We start from the raw sequence: 16,558 nt of genomic DNA, 5'->3' as shown, positions 1-16,558 counted from the left end.
TCGTAATATCTATCATTACACAATGAAAATATACAATTTCTTTTGTTTACATCACACAGTCCATTACAATTAAGGCTTATAACATTAAAATTAGCCATAACCATAACTACAGTACAAAAAATAATAATTATATAAACTTTTTCATTTTTTGGTTTTATCATTTATTTTATGTGCTATCATAGCTGCCTTTACATTTGGTTTTATTTTCATCTTATTTCTCCTCTCTTTTTTCTTAACTCTTTGCAATTTACTTTTTTGACATTTTTTTTATCAACACCTTCTCCTTGACTGTTATCTGTCAAGGAAACGGTGTCCATATCAATTTCTTTCAATTCACCATAAGCACCCTCATCTTCCCCCTGGCTACATGTTTGTTCCAGAGAGGAGATAATACTAACATCTTCATCAATATTACAATTGTCTGATAAAATACCTTCACTTGTTACAACATTTTCATTAATAACTAACAAATCATTACAGTTAATTCAAGTTCTTCATAGATTTGTTCACAATCTTCATCTGTTTTCGCGTTCGCGTTCTTTATCTGTACACCATTTTCGGACTTAGCAACAGTCGCTGAAACGTCACCATTCATTACATCATCAACATCAGTATCACCGTCATCACCATCACCATTATTACCATCATTTACATCATCTTCACCATTATTACCATCATTTGACTCCACATCATCACACATCTGTTGTTTCTGGATAACCAAAGCTTCCGTAGTAATTAAACTGGTATCTTCTACTGGACTCTGAACTGTTTGACTGGGCTCAGAGTTATTTCCCTTGTCCTTCATGTCATCTACCTTGTCGTTTTCACTTTGATCTGATACTTTACATTTTTTATCTTCTTCAGTATGCTCAACATTTGGGTTTCCAAGCCAGTATGATTTTCTCTTTCCTGGGTTTCTGTCAAAACCTTCACCAAAAATAACGTTTCTCTTTAGTGCATTCACATTCTGATTTTAGACGACTACATGCTTTACATTTATATTCTGGGCAGTTTTTGACAATATGTCCTTGTAATCCACATTCAAAACATTTGAAATCTGGGCAATCCTTATACAAATGGGTTGGACTAAAACAACTGGAACACACTTTAACTTGATTGTTATGTATAACTCTATAATATGCTGTTTCTCTACCATTCACAGAAAATTTCATTGAATATGGAATTGATGCAAGAGTTGGTGGTAGTTTTGCCTTAAAAACTCTTGTACCATCATAAATTGTCTATCTTAATTGCATTTTTCGTTTTTTAATGTCAGACACTATTTCCGACCCCCATTTTTCCAAAGCGATCTATAATTTCTTCGTCAGTCACATACATGCTCAGGTTTATTATAGAAACAATTTTAAATACCGAAATTAGTTCATTTACAGGACATGTTTTACCTTGTAAAGACAAATGATCTCCACAAATTTCTCCAACATATCTCCTTTCTTGCATCACAACTTCGTAGCTGGTTCCAAACTTAGGAACACACGCTAAGACGGATCCTGTTCCACATCTCCTCTGAATTTCATCAATAACAGACTCGGGTTTTATCAAATTGGTATTCACAACATTAACGGTTACTGTTAACTTTTGAAAAAAAATGTCGTCCATAGGGTACGTTTTGTCACCCATCATGGGTAACAAAGAAAAGTTTTTTTTTCAACTAAAAAGTTGAAAAATAAATCGGTATATACAAAGATTGTCACATTTTGAAACAATAAACACAATTTAAGAATTCGATGACTTCAAAAACTACAGTTTTTAAATTGGATTGACGCTCTCGATATCAACACCTCTTTACAATTCAAAAGGTCAACCGGCAGTCTAGTCGCAACAGATGAAGATTGTGAACAAATCTATGAAGAACTTGAATTAACTGTAATGATTTGTTAGTTATTAATGAAAATGTTGTAACAAGTGAAGGTATTTTATCAGACAATTGTAATATTGATGAAGATGTTAGTATTATCTCCTCTCTGGAACAAACATGTAGCCAGGGGGAAGATGAGGGTGCTTATGGTGAATTGAAAGAAATTGATATGGACACCGTTTCCTTGACAGATAACAGTCAAGGAGAAGGTGTTGATAAAAAAAATGTCAAAAAAGTAAATTGCAAAGAGTTAAGAAAAAAGAGAGGAGAAATAAGATGAAAATAAAACCAAATGTAAAGGCAGCTATGATAGCACATAAAATAAATGATAAAACCAAAAAATGAAAAAGTTTATATAATTATTATTTTTTGTACTGTAGTTATGGTTATGGCTAATTTTAATGTTATAAGCCTTAATTGTAATGGACTGTGTGATGTAAACAAAAGAAATTGTATATTTTCATTGTGTAATGATAGATATTACGACATTCTATAAAATTGAGAATGGAAATGGGGAATGTGTCAAAGAGACAACAACCCGACCACAGAACAGACAACAGCAGAAGGCCACCAACAGGTCTTCAATGCAGCGAGAAATTCCCGCACCCGGAGGCGTTCTTCAGCTGGCCCCTAAACAAATATATATACTAGTTCAGTGATAATGAACGCCATACTAAACTCCAAATTGTACACAAGAAACTAAAATTAAAAATAATACAAGACTAACAAAGGCTAGAGGCCTTGACTTGGGACAGGCGCAAAAATGCGGCGGGGTTAAACATGTTTATGAGATCTCAACCCTCCCCCTATACCTCTAGCCAATGTAGAAAAGTAAACGCATAACAATACGCACATTAAAATTCAGTTCAAGAGAAGTCCGAGTCTGATGTCAGAAGATGTAACCAAAGAAAATAAACAAAATGACAATAATACATAAATAACAACAGACTACTAGCAGTTAACTGACATGCCAGCTCCAGACTTCAATTAAACTGATTGAAAGATTATGTCTTCATCATATGAATATCAGGCACAATCCTTCCCGTTAGGGGTTCAGTATCATACCATCATAACATATATGAGAAGAACATAACCCGTGTCATGCCAACAACTGGTTTTTAAATAAATGTGTTTAGTGCCGATGCAAAGACCCTATAAGTGAATCAATATTAACGCCAAAATATGAAATCTTTAATGACCTGACAACAGTATCGTAACTATATCCCTTCTTAATAAGTCTATTTAAAGGTTTTGTTAGTTTCAGAGGTGAATACTGACATGTTTGTGCTTTATAAAGAATATTTCCATAAAAAATTGGATGTGAAATACCTGAACGTATAAGAAGTCTGCATGTTGAGCTATATTTACGAATGATGTCCTTATACCGATGATAAAATTTAGTAAATGTTTTGACTAGTTAGTGATATTTTTACAAAAAACGTTTTGGAATGTTTTGATGGTTGAAAGAATTAAGAAAGATAAAATTATTTGGAATGGAGACATTTTTTACAGCAATAGTGGAAATAATAGACAAGGTGTTGCAATTCTTGTCAGTGAGAAATTGAAAAATATGTTTTCTGAAGTTGCAAATGTAAATGGAAGATATATTCATATAAATGGTAAAACCAATGATGAAATAATTGACATTTAAAATCATATATGCTCCTAATAATGTCAATGAAAGATGTGATTTTTTTTAAAGTGTAAAGATAAAATAAGTAATGGAAAATATGTATTAGTTGCTGGAGATTTTAATACCACTTTATCAAGTTTAGATAAAAGTGGGAAAACACTGCATTGTAATGATAAAGCTGTAAAAACCTTGTACAATATTATGCAAGAAAAGGGGTTATGTGATATATGGAGAAATAGAAATGTGGATATAAAAACATTTTCAAGAAAACAAGTTGTACAAGAGTTTTTAACTCAAAGCAGAATTGATAATTTCTTGTTTCTACTGATTTAAAATCATGTATTAAGAATATTCATTATAAAGATACTAGTTTTAGTGATCATAGTATTGTCAGTATGAAGGTAGATTTTTGTAAAATAGAAAGAGGTCCAGGTGTGTGGATTTTTAATAATTCATTTTTACAATATGAATTATTTACTTATAAAATAAAGAGACTATTTGCAGAGGAAATTGGGTCAGATTTTTATATTTCAAATCATTTTATTTGGTGGGATAATTTAAAATTTACGATTAAAAGATTAAGCCAAATTTATGGCAAAGAAAAACAAAAAGATTTAAACAGGGAATATTATAAATTGCAGAACAAAATTCAAGAATTATCAGTAAAATCTGCAAATGTATTCAGATAAACAGTGAACAATTTTTAGAATTGAAAACACAATTAGAAGATATTGAAACATACAAATGTCAAGGTGCAATTTTGAGATCTAAGTCACAGTGGGCTTTAGAAAGTGATAGAAATACTGCATATTTTTTTTAATTAGAAAAGTATCGACAGAATAAGAATGTGATAAGTGAAATAAAAGATTGTGATGAGAAAATTGTTACAGAAACAAATGATTTACTAGTTGTTATACATGATTATTATAAACATTTGTTTTCTTGTGTTTGTATCGATATGCATTCAGTCGATGAATTATTGAATAATGTTAATGTAAAAATTGATGATGAAGATGTAGAAATGTGTGATGATGAAATTAATATTGAGGAAATTGAAAAATCCTTAAAAGGTATGAAAAAAGGGTAAACACCTGGACCAGATGGTATAACTGCAGAATTTTATTTGTTTTTTTTTTAATGAACTAAAGCATGTATTGCTCTGTATTTATCAAAGTATTGAGGAAAATGAGGAATTATCTAGATCTATGAGATATTGGAATATAAATATAATTTTTAAAAACAAAGGTGATCAATCAGATTTGAAAAACTTTAGGCCAATTAGCTTGTTGAATGTTGATTACAAAATACTTGCCAGAGTTATGGCAAATAGATTTAAGTATGTACTTCCAAAAGTTATTTCACCAAATCAAAGTTGTTGTATCTTAGGAAAAGATATATCTGATATAGTTGTTATTGTTAGGGATATTATGGATTTAGTAGAAATGGATGATATAGAATGCTATTTATTAAAATTAGATCAAGAAAAAGCATTTGACAGAGCTGGACACGAGTATCTTTTTGCAGTTTTAGACAAATTTGGATTTGGTAATAAATTCAAAAACTGGATAAAAATATTTTACACAAACATTTTTAGTTCAGTTAAATGTAATGGATTTTTGACTCCATACTTTAGATTGAAAAACTCTGTCAAACAGGGGTGTCCTATTTCGGCTCTGTTATATGTTTTATGAACCATTGAGTATTGTTATTAAGAAAAATTGTGAGATAAGAGGTGTTGTAATACCAAATACAAATGTTGAAGAAAAAGTTTTTGTACATGCTGACGATACAACTTTGACCTTAGTAGACAAAAATTCAGTTAGTGAAACATTTTGGGTATTAGAATTGTACGAAAAAGCATCGGGGGTAAAATTGAATAAAGAAAAATCAGAGGTTTTAGCACTAGGAAAAGGGAAAATTTGTTCAAATGATTTAAAAATTTGGAAAATAAAAGAATGTGATGAAGTCTTACAGTTATTAGGAATATGGGTTGGGAAAAATAAAACACTATGTGAAAATTTGAATTGGGAAAGCAAAGTACAATCAATTACAAAAATTCAGAATTTTTGGAAAATGAGGCATTTAACTCTTCATGGAAGAGTAAGTGTTATTAGTGCCTTACTTATGGGTAAACTATGGTATACAATAATGGTTGTAAATATACCTGAAGAGTATTGTATACTTATAAAAAAAATGTTTAGAATTTTTATGGAATAATAAATCTCCTCTTGTAGCATATGATGTTATTATCAATAAAGTAGCTGAAAGAGGATTGAATTTTCCTGATATTATGCAGAAAATGTATGCTTTTATATTAAAATATTTAAGTAGACTGTTTAATGAAAATTGTTGTGCTATATGGAAACAAACTTGTCTTTATTTCTTTTCTAAGTTTGAAAATATGAATCTTGGAATTGAACTATGATCTCCGAAAGTTCAAACAGAAAAATAGATGTATTACCAGAATTTTATCAAAGTATGATTTTGTCATGGCAAAGTATTTGTGAAAATGTAGATATTGAAATTAATTCAGAAAATGTTTTTGATATTCCGCTATTTCTAAATCTAAATTGTAATAAAATGTTATATCTTAAGACATATATTGAAGCAGGTGTATGTAAAATCAAAGATATCGCATATGAATGTAAACATGAATTCTTGAAAGAAAGTTATATTCAAGATATTGTATAAGAAAAATTTCCGGAAGTTTCGAAAAATGAAATGCTACATGCAGTTGGAAATGTGTTAGAAACAATACCTGAGGAGTATAAAGTGTTAGTTGAAGCAAATGTGCATGTTAGTAAAACTCCTGTGTTAAATCCTATGATTAAAGATGGCGTCCAAATTTGTTCACTTCCATCCACGACGAGTTTTTCTTATCAAAAGCTTGTATCAAAGCTTTCTAGAGAACCTAAATCTGTATCACGAAGGCGTTTGATGTACGCAGATTTTGACCTAAGAAAGGTCCAGAAAATCATGAATTTTCCTTTTTTACAAAGCGATTGTCCACTGTGTCTAAACTACCCCGGCAAAAAATGTTTGGACTCGATGGTATCTAATATCCGGCACGGTGACGGAACATCAATAGACAGAGAAAAGGTAGTTTTCTGTTTATTTATTTGTTATTGTTATTATATCGAAGAATAATTATACATATAAAACTATTTTCTATTGTGAGATGTAATATTTTCTACAACCATTCTAGATTAACGGAGAAATAAGTAAAAATGCACGTCAAAATGACGAATTGAGTGAACCTTGCCTCGAATTTGTTTAATTTTTCCTTAAATTGTTCACATGGTACGGAAAGAAATGTACGGAAAGAAAGATATTGACATGCAGATTGCAAAACTAGTCACTTTGAGCACCTCAATATTTGTATTTCTGCGTATGGAACGAAAGAAATGGGTCATGTCAAAATGGAAGCACCCGGTTTTGTCAATGTGTACAACCTGGTTTTGTCCTAGATTTCACAAGGCAGAACCCGGTTTTGTCAAAGATAAAAAAATGCATAATCGCATAACATAATTGAACTTCAGCAATTAAAAGGAGTTTGGTGGCTGAATGGAAAACGATTTCTTACAGAGGACAAATTATTATTTATTTGAATCTGTAAACACTTGAATTCCTACATTATTGGAACAAAAATAATTATAATTTTGCTTTGCATTTAAAACAAATACTCTAACTGCGAAATTGATAGAAATGAAGGTTAACCCGCAAATTGACGTTTAAGCTCTCTATACGTTTTTTTTATATGAATTAGTACATTTTAGTGTTTAAACTTAAAATTAGAGTTTATGGTCTTAAAAATTGAAGGACGCACATTTGATATGTGATTTTCTTGCACAACAGGATGGTTATCTTTATAAGTAATCCAATCTACCTAGGGGTGTAATATTTCCTATGATCGTTTAAAATAAATCTTCTTAAGGCTAAATGTTCATTATAAAGCATGATAATCAGACAAATGTATATATGCTTGAAGAATCGCCATAGAAAATGAATGTTTATGGTGAGAAAAGGATTACAATAATCATGCATTAAAAATCAAATCTATCTGTCCCTAATTGTAACTATAATACTAAGTATAAATTAGTATAATAGTATCAGGCCATCGAGAAAATGCAATAATGATTATTTTATTAATAGTTGTATAAATAAACGGTTCTGTTATCTCTCCATTGTGTTATGATTATCGTACATTGACCTTGGTCAATATATTATTGACAATATATAGGGACGGTTTTTTCAAAGTTGCCGTAATTCAAACAGCTTACATACCGCAGAGCGTAGCGAAGCGAACAATGTTTTGGACGATTTCTGCTAAACAAAATCGTAAAAAAAAGATTTAATATTTTTTAGGCCATCAAAGGTGGGGGTGGGGAGCGTGTGACCTTGACGACGCCTGGATTCGCCACTGATGTTTTATAACTAAATCGTATACCAACTTAAAATTTTATAAGAAATAAGAAAGCAGGGACACCCGCGAAATTGGATGTATGTGAGTAGGATTATCATGTTTATTCTAAAAATTCACATTGATATTTTGGAATCGTCGGAATGCGAGACCAAGGGATGCAAATTCGTGGCGGCTTGAACTATTTGTATGAAGCTTCATATGTCAGAAGTTAGGAGGCCTGACTGCAACATACAGAACCTCACACACAGATCTTTTATGTAACGATGTTTCTATCAGTCATATGTCCATTGCCCTTGACCTCATTTTCATTGTTCAGCGATTTCCTAACAAAATGAAGAGCTAATAATGGTTGATATCTATGATCAAGGTTGACATTTCGTGTTCAAATCCATATCTTTAATACCATAAGTAATAGGTCAGCTATATTTGCTCGTATGGTGCACATGACTATTTAAGTGACCTTGAACTTATTTTCTTGATTAGTTGGTAAATGTTAAGGTTTTTTTTGGTTGGTTTTAATGATTGTAATGTGTTCATGTCCGTCTGGCAGGTTTCATCAGACCTTGACTTTTTTGTTCCATGAACAATGTTAATTTTATGAGATACTTTTATTAAATTATTTATCTTACAGACCTTCAAAATAAATTCGATAACGATCATTCCAGCAGTCGCAACATGTCAGTGCGTACAGTCACTCTTGTACAAATAATACGTAGTATTTATTTTTGTTAAAAAAACGCAATTGAAGTTGTTTTGCCATGTCTGATTAGTTTATCTCGTTCGTGCAAGCCTTAACTATGAATTGTTAGACTTTTTTTTTTAATTCAAGAACGGTGCAATCTTTTTTGGAATTCTTGGTTGGTTTTAGCTCACCTGACCTCAAGGGAAAAGTGAGCTTTTTTCATCACTTGGCCCCCATCGTCCGTCGTCTTCCGTTAATTTTTTACATAATCTTCTCAGAAATTACTGGGCTACAATACATTCAACAAACCTTATCCATAATCTTATGTCGGTTTTAAAAAGTCTAACGAAATTTATTTAACTGTTTTTCATCATCATTGGGGTATCTAGTTTAAAAAGTTTTTGATGACCCCGCTTGTCAACAAAGATGGCCGACATGGCTTAAAATAGAACATGGGGGATGCAAGTTTTGTCTATTATTTGAAAACAGCTATAGATAGAGAAAATTTAACAGGGGCAGATATGTTCGTAATGTTGAGCTCTACCTTTTGTCCATACACATCAAAACTATCACATGAATTCTTATAGAAGTTAATGTCCTTGAATGACAAATTTCTCCTTTTTTTCCATTTCTGTCTATTATCTTGAAACATATAAAAGTTATAAAAAATGATCAGTAAGACAATATATACGAATAAGTCGACTTTGTCGATATCCTTGTAAGAATTATTGACCTTTAATTACGGTTTTTACTATTTCTTTGCGTTTTTGCCAATTATGTTACAAAAATCTTCTCCTCTTTAACAATTTAAGTAAACTTGGCCACACGCTTTATTGAGGTATCTGGTTTGAAAACCCACATGATCAGCCATTTGTTAATTCATTTTTTGTTTCAGGGTACCAGTATTAACGTTGCTTTCAATAAAATAAACAAAACCGGGTTCTATACATAGACAAAACCGGGTCATTGTGTAGTAAACAACATTGACAAAACCGGGTGCTTCCATTTTGACATGACCTATATCCATCGTTCCATACGCAGAAAAAAAACAAGGATTGAGGTGCTCAAAGTGACTAGTTTTGCAATCTCCATGTCAATATCTTTCTTTCCGTACCTTTCTTTCCGTACCATGTGAACAATTTGAGGAGAAATTAAACAAATTCGAGGCAAGGTTCACTCAATTCGTCATTTTGACGTGCATTTTTACTTATTTCTCCGTTAATCTAGAACTGTTGTAGAAAATATTACATCTCATAATAAAAAAAAGTTATATATGTATATATATTCTTCGATATCATAAAAATAACAAATAAATAAACAGAAAACTACCTTTTCTCTGCCTATTGATGTTCCGTCGGATATTAGATACCATCGAGTCCAAACATTTTTTGCCGGGGTAGTTTAGACACAGTGTTGTCGCGAGATAGCATTTAAATTTTTTCACCGTATTATATTTACAAAAGAAAGGCTTTTTAAATGCCATATCACAAAGGACTCACTATATCCTATTTGCTCAACTCTACCTGAGAGTTTAAATCACCTGATTTTAGAGTGTACGATGTTAACTCGCTTCAATGATTTTGTAAAGAATTTTTTACACAATATTTTGTATAAGAGTTCAGGCAGTTATATAAATGACCTTAGTTTTGAGTTCATGTGTATTTTTGGTTTGACCAAACAGAATAAATATATTAATTACTATTTTGTAAATAGTGTATTAGCAATACGAAGATTTTGTATTGTAAAAAGACGAAATATTGCAATGTTAGAAAATAAGATTATAGACATAGAATAATACTTTAAATCTACTCTTGTTAAAAATGTGAACTATGCTTATGAACTTTATAAACGCAACAATGCGTTACAATTATTTGAAAAGTATTATAGTGATAATAATCCAGTATTAAGTCTAGGTTAGTCTATGGAAAGGTATATACTATGAAATTTAGAGCGAAGGGCTTGCCCCGAGCTCTTAATTTCATAGTATATACTTTTTCATAGACTCGAGTAATCTTTTAATTGGTCTATTGATAGTTTATTTTGGCTGACTACTTGTATCACAGATGTTTGTAAAACAGAGCTCATTAACGAATTTTATGTTTTGAAATCTACTCACTAGTATCATTGTAAGATATGTGATTTCAAAAGGCCATAGTGACTCCAGAATGAAAAGATGATCGCTGCTGGTGTAAGTATGTATGTTGATATAAAGCGGTATTTTATTTACATGTACTTCTTTACATGGTAAGATGACAAAATGAATTGACGAAAAGCAGACAATAATTAAATTGCAGCGGAAGCTTTACATGTTTTGAAAACACCTTTCAAAAATTTCACAGTAAAACTAAAGCTATAATAAATCGAAATTATTTGAAAGATATAGATAGTTTTTCCACATAGATAGTCTAGCGGATAGCATTAAAAAGCAACTACCAATAGATCATAGATTATAGGTTTTGTGTTTTTTTTTCAAAGTAAAAACTAAAAGATTTATCAGAATATGTATATATGTATATATATATAGGTGGCACATTCTCTTCAGATATTATCATGGTTTTTCAATTCAAGACATGCATGCAATATTTGCCACAAGACATTAAGCAACCAATAATCAATCAATCAATTCATGACGAAATAGATCAATTTCCCCAAGAAAGTTAATAAAATCACCAAGTTGCCTTAATTTCCCTTCACAATAAATCATAGTACACACTTTTTTTATGTACAAAGTAATTGCATGGACGATAAATTATTACAATTTTAAGATAGCGCTGTACTCTAATCAAGGTATAAAGAACCATATTCACTGTATCTAAACTACCCCGGCGAAAAATGTTTGGACTCAATAGTATCTAATGTCCGGTACGATGACGGACAATCAACAGACAGAGAAATCTAGAAATTCTGTTTATCTATATGTTGTTTTAATGATATTGAAGAATATACATACACATATAACTATTTTCGATAGTGTGATGTAATATTTTCTACCACCGTTCGAGATTTATAGAGAAATAAGTAAAAATGCACATCAAAATGGTGAATTGAGTGAACCTTGCCTCGAATTTGTTTAATTTCTCTTTAAATTGAGCACATTGTACGGAAAGAAAGGTACGGAAAGAAAGATATTAACACGGAGATTTCAAGACTTTTCACTATGATCGCCTCAATATTTGCATGTCTGTGCATGGAATGAACGAAGTGGGTCATGTCAAAATTGAAGCACCCGGTTTTGTCAATGTGTACGACCCGGTTTTGTCCTTAAATTTCACAAAGCAGACCAGGTTTTGTCATAGAAAATAATGCATAATCGCATGACGAAAATTAAAATATGGCGTTCAACAGCAGTTTCAGGGATCGTTGAAAAACATTTTATTTCAGAGGATAACTTATAACCTTTTAGAATCCATAAACACTTGAATTCCTGTTATATTAGAACAAAGGACATTTCAATTTTGTTTTGTATAAAAAAAAAAGGAAAAATTAAAAAGAAATGAAGGTTTTGAAACGGAATTAGATTTTTTTTATATCATTTATGTAAATTTAAGTGTTCAAACTTAATTAGTGTACGGCCTTGAGAATTTAAGGACGCACATTTGATATGTGATTTTCTGGGACAACAAGATGGTTATCTTAGTGTTCCGCTCTACTTAAAGGGAAGACAGTATAATCGTTTGAAAATAAATATTCTGAAACTAAACGTTCATTATAAAGCAAGAGAATAAGACAAATGTATGTGCATGCAGAATCGCCCAAGAAAAGGAATTTCCATGCGGCGCAAAGGATCACAATAATAGTGCGTTAAAAATCTGTTTACCCCTCCTTGTTACAATAATACTAAGTATAAATTAGTATAAAAGTCTTAGGCCATCCGGAAATTGCAATAATGATTATTTGATTAGTAATTTTTATAAATAAAAGATGTTTTTTTTTTAACATTAACAAATTCTTTAATGCACTAGTATCTAGTTGTTAACAACTGCCCTATATAGTACAACTATTATATATAGGTTTATCTCTTCATTGTATAATGATTATCGTACATTGACAAATGTTCTACAATTTAAGCAATTTGGTCAAGTTTAAAATTGTAAATATGCAAGGGCGGACCGAGGCGATGATTTTTGAAAGGGGCGTATTCATAAACGGATTTTATACCGCCGAACGTAGCAAGGGGAACTTTTTTTAACGATTTTATGCTAAAAAAAAATCATATAACAATCGTAAAAAACATGATAAAATAATTATTTCTAGCCACCAAAAAAGGGGGGGGTCGGCGTACTCCCTCTACTCCCCTGGATCCGCCACTGATATAATGTAACTATATCGTATACCATCATAAAATTTAATAAAAGACGAAAAAACAGAGACAGCCACCAATCGCAAATTTACTATAGGGGCTCTGTAAAATATTGACAAGTATAATGCCTACCTATGTTAAAATGATGGTTTCTAATGGGGAAGTTTAGAACTTGTGTATTTCGAAGCGGACATAAAATACACGTTCGAAAGGCAACCATTTTGATTGAGAAATCCAAAAGGTTCTAATAGATATAAGAAGATGTGGTATGAGTGCCAATGAGACAACTCTCCATCCAAGTCACAATTTGTAAAAGTAAACCATTATAGGTCAAAGTACAGCCTTCAAAACGGATCTTTTTCTCTCACTGTCCGTCAATGGATGAATGAATGAGTAAATATATTGTAAACATAGCGTATAGTGTAGTAAAGCATACTATCCTTACTCTTTTGATAAATTGATATGGTAACACAATCATTCCACATCTTCTTATTTTTACATCATTACAGTATATAGAAAACAAACAAACATTTTTGAGATGTATTTCTATTTGTATCCATCTGAAGCCTTTTTGAACTGATTTTTATAGTTCGTTCTTATGTTGTACTGTTACACCAATTTCCTAAGTTAGGGGGAGGGTTGGGATCCCGCTAAGATATTTAACCCCGCCACATTCTGTATATATTTACCTGTCCCAAGCCAGGAGCCTGTATTTCAGTGGTTGTCGTTTGTTGCTGTGTTACATATTTGTTTTTCGTTCATTTTTTTGTACATAAATTAGGCCGTTAGTTTCCTCGTTTGAATTGTTTTACACTTGTCATTTCGGGGCCTTTTATAGCTGACTATGTTGTATGAGCTTTGTTCATTGTTGAAGGCCGTACGGCGACCTATAGTTGTTAATTTCTGTGTCATTTGATCTCTTGTGACGAGCTGTCTCATTGGCAATCACACCACATCTTATTTTTTCTATCATAAGGAATTAATGTAAGTACATGATATAAAGTATTTATTTCCATTTAAACTTAGTTCGAAGATAAGATCAATAAGGTATACCTATAGCATTAAAAAATGTCTACTCCCTATTTCGAAAAGTTCCCGTTTGAAATATATTTTAACACATCTTTGTATCGCAATAACATCTTTATAACATCTTTTTGACTCAAATATTTAATTTCTTCCGATTGGCAATGTACAGATCCGTGCTAACGTAGCTTTTCATAAATTTGTGGTTTCAAAACGAAACAAAACCGGGTCCTTTACTGAGACAAAACAGGGTCCTTGTGTAATAAACAACATTGACGAAACAGGGTCCTTCCATTTTGACATGACCCATTTCTTTCGTTCCATGCACAGAAATGCAAATATTGAGGTGCTTATAGTGACTAGCCATGCAATCTCTGTGTAAATATCTTTCTTTCCGTACTTTTCTTTCCGTACAATGTGCACAATTTAAAAAGAAATTAAACAAATTCGTAGCAAGGTTCACTCAATTCACCATTTTCATGTGCCTTTTTACTTATTTTTCCTTAAATCTAGAACGGTGGTAGAAAATATTACATCACACTATCGAAAATAGTTATATGTGTATGCATATTCTTCAATATCATTAAAACAACATATAAATAAACAGAATTTCTACCTTTCTCTGTCTGTTGATTGACCGTCACCGTACCGGACATTAGATACTATTGAGTCCAAACATTTTTCGCCGGGGTAGTTTAGACACAGTGATATTTGTTACTCTTTATTTAAATGAAAAAAACTTGCAATTGTCAAAAACATTTTTTAGATCCAAAGATTTTAATAGCAGGATATTTAAAAATCAATGTGAAAACTAATTACAAACTATTTAATTTAATTTGGAACACAGTATTTTATTTCAAAATAGCCAGTGGCAATTTTTGTTTTCATATCTTGATTATGATACAATGAAATCTTACCCTTGTGGTCATTCATGCGTAGTTACTTAGTACACGGAAAAGTGTGTACTATGAAAATTAGAAGGCAAATTCAAGCAATATGATTGGACGAGAAGTTGTAAGTATGTGCTAATTATTAGAGACAATCAAATTCAAATTGATTTCTAATGTGATCATTATCTTGTGTTATTTATTGTGAATCTATTACATATGATTGAAGTTGTAATCTTATATGCTTATATTGTGATTATGTGAATTTTCAGGAGTATAGCCTGATTATTCTTTTTATATGTATTATTTGAATAAAATTTTATCAAGAGAAAAAAAGAGCGTTCGCTTTGCATGTGAAAGGCCCCGGGTTCGATCCCCGGCATCTCCACTCCTAATTTTTTGTCAATGTAATTGAGTTCAAATGAACTATGTCTATCGTGCACTATCAAGGGAAAATGCACAAGAAAACATAAGATAGCATCTCCGATCTCTCCTAGGACACCGACCTGAACACTTATCCTGTGGTAAAAGGAGGAATAAAAACGGAAATATTGATGAAAGTCCTGGGACGGGAATGTATCTCAGTGGTAGAGCGTTCGCTTCGCATGTGAAAAGCCCCGGGTTCGATCCCCGGCATCTCCATATTTTTTGGTGCATGGCAGAACAAGTGGCATCGGGAAATCAAATTAAACTCGCCCACATAACGCTGCTTTGCTGTGAAAATAGTAGAAATTTAAGCGCAACAAAATATAATTGTGCTGTTTGATCAGCACAGTCGGCACAGATAACTTAAAATTTCAAAAGAAAGTGTGTCGCTCTGTACAGGCATGTAATCAAATACTATATCAACATTTCAGCCGAAGCCGAATTTATTTTTACTTAGTCACAATTTGAAGGATAACTCTCGCATATCAAGGGAAAATGCACAAGAAAACATAAGATAGCATCTCCGATCTCTCCTAGGACACCGACCTGAACACTTATCCTGTGGTAAAAGGAGGAATAAAAACGGAAACATTGATGAAAATCCTGGGACGGGGATGTAGCGAGACTTCCAGTTTTGGTTTTGGATAAGGAAGACGTGCCTTCTTAACCAGAGAAAAATCTGATAAGTTTGTTTTGTGACTACCATTTGTTGATGGTTCTTTCATATACTGTTCAAGCAGAACTATTTGTAGCCTTATTTTGTGCTTTTTGACACTTTAATAGACTTTTACGCCTCCCTCGACCATGTCTGGTGGAAGGGGGTATGGTCGTTCTATCAAAGAGAAAACTGTTTTAGTTGATGTAGGTGACAATCGGACAGTAAAAGCTACCGATGTCATCACTAATGTTGAAAAAGAAGTTGGTGAGGGAACAATTCTTGCATTTGTGCAAAAAAGTGGTTATATTTATGAACTTACGTTGTCTGATAAAGATGCATTAGATTTGATTGTGGATACAGGTTTCAACGTGAATGATTCAAATTTCAAACCCAGAGCTATTTTTTCGCGTGAAAAAGTTGTCAGTTTTTTCAATGTGTCACACTATGTGCCGGACTCTGAAATACGGGAGAAATTGCAGGAGTTTGGAGCGGAACTCAAGTCGCTCATAAAGCGGAAAATGCATCCTGGTACTGAAGTCGCTAATGACACACGGTATGTAGTTGTTAGATTTTCCCCTGACCGACAAAGTTTACCATATACATTGAAACTATTAACTGGTGTGAACTCATTTGAATATATCAGACTAGTT

At 32.0% G+C, this 16,558-nt stretch overlaps 1 non-coding gene across 1 annotated transcript; it reads left to right on the top strand.

Moving 5' to 3' along the window:
- Positions 1-15,394: 15,394 nt before the first annotated feature.
- On the top strand, positions 15,395-15,466 carry Trnaa-cgc (transfer RNA alanine (anticodon CGC)). The gene has a single exon. It is a non-coding gene; the product is annotated as a tRNA-Ala (tRNA).
- Positions 15,467-16,558: the final 1,092 nt, after the last annotated feature.

This window comes from Mytilus californianus, unplaced genomic scaffold (genome assembly GCF_021869535.1).
Source record: "Mytilus californianus isolate M0D057914Y unplaced genomic scaffold, xbMytCali1.0.p SCAF_2, whole genome shotgun sequence".
In the NCBI taxonomy this organism is placed as follows: Eukaryota; Metazoa; Mollusca; class Bivalvia; order Mytilida; family Mytilidae; genus Mytilus; species Mytilus californianus.
Note: the sequence above shows the minus strand (reverse complement) of the source record. Positions and strands in the feature narration are given on the sequence as shown.